Consider the following 11,144-nt stretch of genomic DNA (forward strand, 5'->3'; position numbering starts at 1 on the left):
GGTAAGGCTTCCCTTGGGGAGTCAACAAAGTCTGGTATACCAAGTTAAAGCAGGACCAAGCCCCTTCCCCTGTATCAAGACTGAGCAAGATATCCCACCATATGGAATGAGCTCCACAAAACCAGTTCATCCACCTATAATAGGTTCTGGTGCCAAGGCTAGGGTCCCCCAACAGATCAAGCCATATAACTGTCACCCACATTCAGATGAACTAGTTTGTGCAATACAGGTTCTCCACCTCTTATTCCAAAAGTCCATGAGCTCCTGCTGCCTCAGTTCAATTGTCTCTGTGGTTTTCCCCATCATGCTCTTGACCCCAGCTTGTTCATATGTTCTGTCCTCCCTATATTCAGTTGAACTACAGGAGTTCAGCACAGTACTTGCCTTTAGTTCACTACATTGGCTTCCATTATTTACTGGATGTAGATTCTAAGATGACAATCAGGGTAGTCACTAATCTGATTAAAGGGGAAGGCCCATTCAGGTACTCTCTACATTAGTGCTACTAGTCTTACATGGAACACATGGAGAGCTCCAGGAAGGGAAAATAGCTAAGATCTCCAGGGTTAACTGGGAAAGGTAGAAGGGAAAGGATGTGGGATGGAAATATGAGGGATCCAGAAGACTGAGTTAGGAGTGTGATGGAGGGGGAGAGCAATGAAAGATATAGCTTGATAGAAAAAGTATTATGGAGTTAGGGAGAAACCTGGTGCTAGAGAAATTCCCATTAATCCAAAAGGATGAAAGTAGTTATTTTGATTTTTTTAAATCTCTGTTTCCAAGTCCTTTATCTACAAGAAGAGTATACTCATGGTAATGATCTCTTAGAATGAAACAAAATAAGACAATGTACTAGATGTCTAGTTCCTAAAAGTTCCATACATCAATTGTAGCAGTACTCTCACTAATTATTTAGTGTCCATGCTATTTCAAGTTTATCTGAGACTTCTTATTCTAAACTACTTTTTGGAAATGATTTCAACTTGTTATGAACTCTGCTAAGTATCAATGTGGTTGTTCAACTCTGGTTTTAGCATTCTGCCATGCCATCAGACACCCCATACCTATCCTAGATGCATGTTCACAACTATTACTGGAATTAAACCAAATCTTTCCTGATTGCATCCAATTGATGTTAGTCATATGAATGCACACCACATGCTAGAGTTTAGGAAACTAACCACACTTTCAGTGTACACTTACATTTTTGTTAATGTTCAAATTGTTCATCAATGATGTATCCTGTGATCTACTTTGCTTTGCCTTAGAAACTTTATGAGATTAGGGCCTAAACCACTGATGATGAGCCAATCTGAAATATTTGAGCACTTGGAGATAGTCTTAAAAAGGAAGCATTATTCTTAGTACTATTCTATGTAACTGGCATATAATAAAAAATGAAATCAGTATTAACTTTCCAGGCATTAGGTATATAATAAATGTTTTATTTTCCTTTTTTGATAGCAAGAAAATAACTCATTAATGCTAAATATCTTTTCTTACAAAGAAAATGAGTTGGAAAACAGAATTTGAATGTAATTCTTCTTCTCTTGAAAGACAAGCATATCTAATGCTGTAGTACATATGTGATTTTTTCCTCAGGAAATATTATGAATAAGAGAAAGTAATTTTCAATATATTTTCCATGATCTAATCAGCCAATATGCTACCTTTTCTTAAATAAAGCAGCTACACATAATTCACCCCAGTATAATATTCTGAATCAAACATAAGAAGTGGGTAATACTATACCTCTATGGAAAATTCAGTCTTCAATATGAGTTTTCATTTTTCCTAGATTTTTAATTGGTTAGATTCTATTAGAGTTGATTTAATTAGTTGAAGTTATTGGTGAAAATATAAGTGTTCCATATAATAACTGTAAGTCACATTAGACTAACATTGATATGGTGATCAAAGTTTCACAATTATGAATTTTGGAATTGTAGGAAACATCCTTCAATTCCTTTGTGTACATTAATTAATTACATAATATTTTATACAGATATAATATTTTGTTTTATGGAATCATTGCTTGAAACTAAGTTTGGGGATTTATTTGTAAAATATAAGTATCTCACATTGGAATGATTCAGTGGAAGTAGTCTAAAATTTGCTTGATAAAAGTGATTAAATAAAAAATTGTAAAAATGCGGGCACTACAGAATGAAGAATATCCATTGTTACAAAAAATAAGCTGTAGTCCCTAGGGAAAAACAGCATATGTCATCTCTCACATCTCATCAAAAGTAAGTTTAGTATAAAGAGAAAGTGCCATTTGCCTGGGTATGAAAGATCCTGCAGAAAAAAAAAAAAGGACACAAAGGCAATTTTCAGCTGTGTTTCTATAGATAAACCCATTGTTCAATATTTTGGAAGCAGTGAGAGAGGTTCTGTTGTGTTCTTTGAACATGAACTCTTTCTTCAATTAAGCACACAGAACACACAATCACATGTGGTGGTCAACATGACTTAGAGTGGGATTGAGGCATACTCTAAGAATTTTATGACTTTCTGAGCTTCACTCTTATGCTATTTTCTCTCTGTGTCTCCTAATATTTATTTTATAGTATTCCCAAGACTTAATACAAATATGTTTCTTTTTCTATCAGATAAGAGTTAATATTTTAGAATACTGGCAAATAGTATATGTTTTATAAATTTATAATAGATCTTTTTATCCTATTCTGCTTCCTTGTTATATTTCCCTATGCATTCCCTGTATTTGAGGAATTTTCCTAAAATATACATAAAGTTTGTCTAGAAACCAAAGTTCTGAAATGTTCCTTCTTTAGTCAACATAAAAGTATATAAAAAGAATTAACACCAATCACATGTTATTGAATCTTTCTTACCAAGGATCTTCAATTTTCTATTATTAGAGTAATTAATTTTCATCAGTGTATTTTTTAGTTCTTTATGAATTTTCTGTGGTTGAACATATAAAGAAGACACATGAGGATTTCTGGATATGTATTTCTTCAAGATATGCTAAATATCGCTGGAAGATGTTTCATATACCAAAGACCTTACTCTCACACTAGTGAGAATTCCACTGTTCTAGAAATATTGTTAGCTCATGCTTTTTATGCTTGAATTTTATTTTTACTGATATTCAAATATTTTAATAATACATATTGAGCATTTGATAATTACATATACACTATAATTAATATAGCAAAATTTTAGATGAATCTGTAATTTCTCCTATAAAGTTAATCTTTGACTTTTCTCTGAAGTATGAAAATAGAATGTGTCATGACCAAATATCAATTTAATGAACTATGTATGAAATTTCAGTCATGTCTGTGTAAGCAAGAAAAAGAGACACTTTATTTTCAATTTGCATATGATTAAATTTCATTTTTTATAATTATTTTCTTGGCTCCTACATTTCTCTGACTTTTTGTAAATCTGAAAATGCTGGTTTACAGTCTCCCAATGTTTACTGTGCTCATAGAATATGTGAACATATTGTTAGTCCCTGGTGTTTTCCTCTGAATAAGTATGATTCTGAAAATTTGATTCACACTACTTATTCTAAGTACTGTTAGTAAAGCTTGCATTTTAAAATATAATTAATTTTACTTCGAATTTAGTATCATTATTTGGAATTGCTTCTTTTGGAGTTTCATATGTGTTTTGATCATAGACACTCCTCTTACACAATTGTATCCAGATTCACTTCACCTATGATATGATACCTATAACATTTCCTAACCAATCTTCCTCTCCCTCTCTCTCTCTCTCTCTCTCTCTCTCTCTCTCTCTCTCTCTCTCTCCAACGTTAATTTGCCTTGCTCAAATATACTTGGGTGATCTTCTAAATTGGATAATGGTCAAAATACAAGGGGCTACACTTTTAGAAAATCTGCTTCTCTCTTTCCAGAAGCTAATAATTGCTAATAACTATATGGTTGGGGAGGGATTGTGTGAGCAACTCCTCTCTTCATGCTGGGATTTGTATAGCTTGGACTTGCATAGGTTTTACATATGCTGTTTCATCCCTGGTGAGTCCTTTTATGTATCTGTTTTGATGTTACTATAATATAATATTTCCTCATAATCACCCACTACCTCAGTCTCTAAAAGGTTCTATGTCCCATCTTCTGAAATTATCCTTGAGTCCTGAATTGTGGTAAGGAATATATTTCCTTCAGTAAGAAGCAATTTGAGGCTCCTTTTCTATACACTTTGGCCAATTGTGATTCTGTGATTTTCCACCTACTGAAAATTTAAGCTTCTAGTGACATATGGGAAATGTACTGATCTGAAGGTATAATTGTAAGCCATAAGAGTCAGTATATTACTGTGTTCATTTAATGGTATAATACTAGTAGGTTTTCCTTTAGACCTGTGACCTGTCTGTCTATCTATCAGTGCTTAGTCAAATAGTGGTATCAGGTATCAGTTGCATCCTGTGGAGTAGAATTTAAATTTAATGAAAATGTGTTTGGTTACTTCCATAATATTTGTTTCACATTTGTACCAGTGGCTGTGTATTTGCAGGGTTCTCAGCTGTATATGTTTGAGTGCTTTATACTTCTGTGCATTTCATAGCAACTACAAGCTTTATGAAAGCTAACCATTATTTCCCTTTTGTTAAGGAGGTTTCAAGTCCAATTAGAGAGATGTTGGTTATCCCCTAGATATGCATGCCACTACTATAGCCTAAGGGATCTTTTAAGATGCTCGTGGTCATAGTGAATATTCTACTGCTGTTAAGAGATAACATGAGGTTTTAATTTTTCTTTTTATTTTTTGTTTTTGTCTGAGACAGGGTTTCTCTGTATAGCTTTGTAGACCAGGAAGGCCATGAACTCACAGAGATCCAAATGTCTCTGCCTCCTAAACAAGCTTGCTTCACATGTCAATCCCTTCTCCCTCTCCCTCTCCTCCCCCAAACCCCTATCAGCCCCCCCCATCCACCCTCTTCTCCCCAGAGATTGTAAGGTGCTCCATGGGGTTTACCCATAGTCTATTATGTCATCCAGGGTGGGGCCTAGGCCCTCCCCCATGTGTCCAGGCTAGGAAAGCATCTCTCAATGAGAGATGGGCTCTCAATGTCCCTTCTTACACCAGGGAAAAATAATGATCTACTACCAGGGTTCCCATAGAGTGCTGAGGCCTCCTCATTGACATCCACATTCAGGGGTCTGGATCAGTCCCTTGCTGGCCTGCTTAAACATCAGTCTGGGGTCCATGTGCTCCCTTTTGTTCAGTTCAGTGTTTCTGTGGGTTTCACCAGCCTAGTCCCAATGCCTTTATTCTTTTTTCCTCCCTCTCTGCAACTGAGTTCCAGAGTTCAGTTCAGTGTATATCTGTTGATGTTTGCCTCTGCTTCCAACAGCCACTGGATGAGGGTTCTAGGATGGCATATAAAGTAGTCATCAGTCTCATTATAGGGGAAAGACATTTAGGGTAGCCTCTCCACCATTGCCTAGACTGTTAGTTAGTTTCATCCTTGTAGATGTCTGGAAATTTCCCTAGTGCCAGATCTCTCCTCAGACCTATAATGGCTCCCTCTGTTATGATATCTCTCGTCCTGCTCTCCTCTATTCTTCCCCCAACTCAACCTTTCTGTGTCTCCATTTTCTCCTCTCCCCTCCTCTTCTCCCCCTCTCATTTTGCCAGCTCCCTCTCCCCTACCCTCATGCTCCCAAGTATCTCATACAATCCTGCCCCTTCCCATTCTCCATGGTCCATGCATTTTTCTCTTTGAGTCCTTCTTGCTTCCTAGATGCTATGGTGATGAAGATAGTAGTCAGGTAATTCTTTGCTCTATGTCTGCAATTCATATATGAGTGAGTATATACCATGTTTGTCTTTTTGTGACTGGGTTACATAACTCAAGTTGATTTCCTTTAGTTCCATCCATTTGCCTGTGAATTTCAAGATTCCATTTTTTTCCACTGAGTAGTACTCCCTTGGTATGGAGACTGCTTCCAAAACATAACACCAGTAGCACAGACATTGAGATCTACAATTAAATAAATAGGAACTCCTGAAAATGAGAAACTAATGTAAGGCAAAGGACACAGTCAGTGAGACAAAATGACAGCCTACATAATGGGAAAAGATCTTCACTAACATAACAACTGACAGAGGGCTGATATCCAAAATATAAAATGAAGTGAAGAAGCTGGCCACCATAATACCAATCAAGGAAATTAAAAAGTGGGGTGTAAAACTAAATAGAGAATTATCAACAGAGGAATCTAAAATGGCTGAAAGACACTTAAGAAGTTGCTCAAAATCCTTCTAAAAATCCATCAGGGAAATTCAACTCAAAACAACTCGAGATACCATCTTAAACTGGCCAGAATGGCTAAAATCAAAAACACAAATGACAGTCTATGCTGGACAGTATGTGGAGAAAAAGAAACACTCTTCCATTGTTGGTGGGAGTACAAACTTGTAAGACCACTTTTGAAATCAGTATTTTGGTTTCTCAGGATAATGGATATCAGCCTACCTCAAGATCCAGCAATTCCTCTCTTGGGTATATACCCAAAGAATACACATTCCTACAACAAGGACATATGTTCAACTATGTTCATAGCAGTATTGCTTGTAATAGCCAGAACCTGGAAGCAACCTAGATGCCCCTCACCTGAAGAATGGAAAGAGAAAGTGAGGTTAATTTAAATTAGAAACAATCTTATTTTACATACCAATCCTAGTTCAGGATACCTGGTATCCTCCCATGATGGAAGCAGAAGCAAAAAGCCACAACTAAACACTGAGCTGAACAAATGGAATCCAGTTGCAAGAGAGAGGAGTGATGAGCAAAGGATCCCCCATCCACTCCCCAGTAAGACCTTACATGGGGGAATCACTAACATTTGTCACATCATTTGGGGCACAGCCTAGGCCCTCCACTGTGTATCCCTTCAGAGGGAATGGGCTCCCAAAGTCCATTCTTGCACTAGGAATAAATACTTATTCCACTGCCAGAGGCCCCAATTACTGTCTAGACATTCCCACTGACACCCATGTTCAGGGAGCCTAGATAAGTCTTAGGCTAATTTCCCTGAGCTCCCACTTGCTCAGGTCAGCTGTGAGTGTGGGTTACCCAAGCATGGTCTTGACTCCTTTGATCATCACTCCTCTCTCTCTGCAACTGGATTCCATTTGTTCAGCTCAGTGTTTAGTTGTGGCTTTCTGCTTCTGCTTCCTAGTGGATGACAGCTCTAGGATGCCATTTAAGGTAATCATCAATGTCATTATAGAGGAAGGGAATTTAAGGTAACCTCTCCACTATTGCCTAAACTCTTAGTCAGATTCTTGGAAATTTCCCTATTTGTCTAGGAACTAAAGTCAACAATTGATGAGTAAGGCCTCATAGAAGTAAAAAGCATGATCATAGTCTTTTGAGAGAAAAGGAAGCCCACAAAATGGAAGAAAAGTTTTGAGAATTACACATCTGACAAAAGATTTATAACATGAATATGTAAAGGACTTTTTTAAAAAGTCAAAAGTTAAACAATCCATTATAAAATGAGCTATGTTTTTTTCATGAGGCCAAAGGCACCTCTGTCCAATCTATATCTGGCTGTCTGGACAGAATAAATATGTACATGCTTCTTGCCCAAATCTGTAGTTTTTGCTAACTCTCAAAATTATAAATATGTTCCTGCTGTTTGAACAAATGCAGATATCTGCTTTTTCTGCACTGTGGGCTTCAGTAAATAAGTTTTAACTTATTTTCCTAGTTTAAACATGTCTTCAACAGGTTTCTGCTTCTGACAAACACATCTGAGTATATCAGTTGCTGACTACAGGCTGTTCCTAAGTAGATTGTGAACCCTGTACTTGCTGTGGATGTGAACCAGTCCAGCTGATATGGACAACCCCTGTCTCTGCAACAGAGTCTGCCAATAGCTTCTGATGGAATTAGGCAATTCCCCATTGCCTAAATTACCTTTTTTGCTTTTGACTAGCATTTCAACTTTATTGGGTCCCTAACTTCATCCCAAAGTCAGCAGGAAGTAGCATCAAAAAGAATTTCTCACCCATTTTCCATGGTTAAAATGCTAAGTCAGAAGGAACTCCCTTGCATGGGAATGCCAATATCTGTCACTCCCTGATGGGGACTCTAGAGTGACAGCAATTCCATGATTGGAATTTCCAAAAAAAAAAAAATGTGAGAATGAAGGGACCAGCTCCCCATTTCAGCAGCCATAACAGCCGAACACGTGCTTGTCTGACCTTGCCTTAGTCACTAGGATGTCAAATGCCTGCCTTGTGGCAAGGAACCAATCATAAGTTAGCTGGTGGTGCTATGCCTTACTGCTCTGGGTGTACTTTATGGACAAGTGCACAGCAATGACGCACAGAGCATAGCAACTGCCCTGGGAGAGCCTATGTGCCATAACAACCAGTTGATCAATCAACACAGGACAAACACTCCAAGCCTGGAGGCACACCAATCTTGAGCCTGTGCTTACCCCTAGATATTCCCCTTATGCTGCCCTATAGGGGCTCTATTAAGATGGTTCAAACTGTCTTTCTAGACATCTGCCATGGTGGATGGATGGAAGGCCCAATCTAACATGGGGTTAGCTCATTAAAAAACTATAATAAAGCCTCATGCAGTTTGCATAAAAAAATGATCTATGGGTTTAAGTAGAAAGTAATCAAATCAAGAGACAAGACTAGCAAAGAAATGTTTCAAATGTGTCCAATATTCTTAAGAAGTGAAGACATACATTTCAAGACAATTTTTACATTTCATCATATCTCATTCAGAAAGACCAAGATCAAGCAATTAGCATTGAGTGCTGGAGAAAATTTAGAGAAAAGGAAACCTTCATTAACTATGAATGTGATTTCAAACTATTGCACCTTCTTTATAAACAAGTGTGGATAACCCTCAAAAGGTTAAAAAGAATTCCCATATGACCCAGCTATATTATTTTTTGCCATTATTTCTAAAGGACTCCACAGTTAGTTGCTCAATGATGTTTAATCTTACTTTATTCACAACAGTGATGGTACATAAAAAACCCAAATATCTTTCAACGGACAAATTAATAATGAAAATATGCAATATTTAAACTATAGGACACTATTCCCATGTTTAAAAAAGTGAAAAAGAAATATTTGAGGCAAATGAATGGAAATATGAAATATTATATTGAGTTACATAAAAACATAGAAAAACAAATACCACATTTTCTCTTGTATCTCTGCTTCCTAGCTCCAAGTAGTTACATATGTGTGTGTAATTTATAGTAAGTTCACGGACTAGAAAATTAAGAAGAGATTATGGGAGGACTGAGAGGGCTCCTAAATAGTAAATGGTATGATATTAATGATGTGAAGGAGGAACTGGGAAAATTTTCTGGGAATTCAACTGGGGAGAAGAGAAGGAGGTTAAAAACTAAGCAGTGAAGAAGCAAGAAAAACAAAACCACAGAAGGAATGATATTATTATGTGTTTACAAATAAGTATATATGTATATCCTGGGGCTGAGCAGGATGGTGAGTCTCTATTACTGAAGGCATCATGTGAATTGAACACAGAGCAAGAGGATTCATGTTGGACTTGACCTAAAGTCACTTTGAAGACTAGATTACATTACAACAGAATGTTCTAGTCGTATTTCCAAAGGAGAAAAGCAAGCAACAGACTTACATAGTTGTGAAACCTATGAATAATAGCTGTCATCATGAAACAGTAGCCCTAAAGGTATGATAGCAGAAATAATACCTTGACTGTAAGCAACAGATTTCTACTTGGACTAAATATCTGTTCAAAAGGAAATAAATCATGCCCAGTATGGGAAAACTATCCAAACACCCTAGTCTTCTGAGTTCTTAGATGTGGACCTGCAACTACCACTTTAATAAATTAATGTAATTCCCAATTATATTCTAAATATTTATCTTTATATTCACGGATAAATATAATACTTACCTCTCACCATATAAACCATTAGAGAAAAGCATAATGATCAAAAGTCACAAAACAAGTGCTTCTAGGGTACCCATCCCTAGTGGATATATATATCAATACTTACATAGCCAAGGCTCAAGTAACATTGAGAAAACAGGTTTAAAAGGCTATAAAAGCTAAAGATAAAGTCTGTTGTGAAATCCTATCTCTTATTAATGATATAGGAGCTACCCACCATTGTTTAAGAGAGCACATATTACATCTATCTATCTATCTATCTATCTATCTATCTATCTATCTATGTATCTTATCTTTCTACCATCTCTATCTATTTGTGTATTCATTTGCACTATTCTACAGGTTTCAAAAGTTCAATTTTCTTTCCTTTGCCATAATGTTTATTCAGTTGAGGACTAATTTTGAGTCATTTCTTTGCAATTTTTAATGTTTGGACCAAGGTTATATGTCTCTTGCAAGAAAAAGAGAAATGTCATTGGGCTCTTGTCATGGCATACTTTTACAAAGCTTGATGCTGATTTGTCTTACTCTTGGGATATTTTGACATTGATCTTTGGAAGAAAAGAATTGCTGCCAGCTCCCTTCACTGCAAAGTTGTTGTTTTCCCTTTGTAGTCAGTAATTATTTTTATAGTGGGGGGTCTAATATACTTTGCAAATCTTTCTTGTCAACATGTTCACATTAAATTTAGCACCCATCAGTAGCTCTTGTTTGAAAATTATTACTGTCATGTTTGTCTAAAGTTGATTTGTATTTTCCATGTACATTTATTTATTAAAATTTTACTTCAAAAAATGTTCTTGTTTATTTTTATTTGTTTTCTGAATCTGTTTATTTTAAAAATTACATCAGTAATAATTCATAGGTAATTTATTTTATTTGGATTTTTCAAAATTTATATTCAGTATATGTTTGTATGTATGTGAACATGCATGAGGGTAACTGTGGAGGCCTTAAACAGGATATTGGATACCTTAGAGCTAGAGATATAGGAGGTGTTGTCCTACCCAAATCAGTGAAGGGAATCAAACTCTTTTCTACTTTAAGAGCAACAGGAGATTTTGATCTCTTAGCTGTCTCTCAAGCTGCTTGTATGTATCTTAAAATGTTTCATTAACATAAGTAACTTTATAAATTTTTCCCATAATGAGTTTGCTTCCTGTTTTCTTCTGAATGTGTTCCATTTTAAAAAGTTCTTTCTTTTTTTGCTTTAATAAACAGTATA

Source organism: Cricetulus griseus, chromosome 5 (assembly GCF_003668045.3).
Source record: "Cricetulus griseus strain 17A/GY chromosome 5, alternate assembly CriGri-PICRH-1.0, whole genome shotgun sequence".
Lineage (NCBI taxonomy): Eukaryota > Metazoa > Chordata > Mammalia > Rodentia > Cricetidae > Cricetulus > Cricetulus griseus.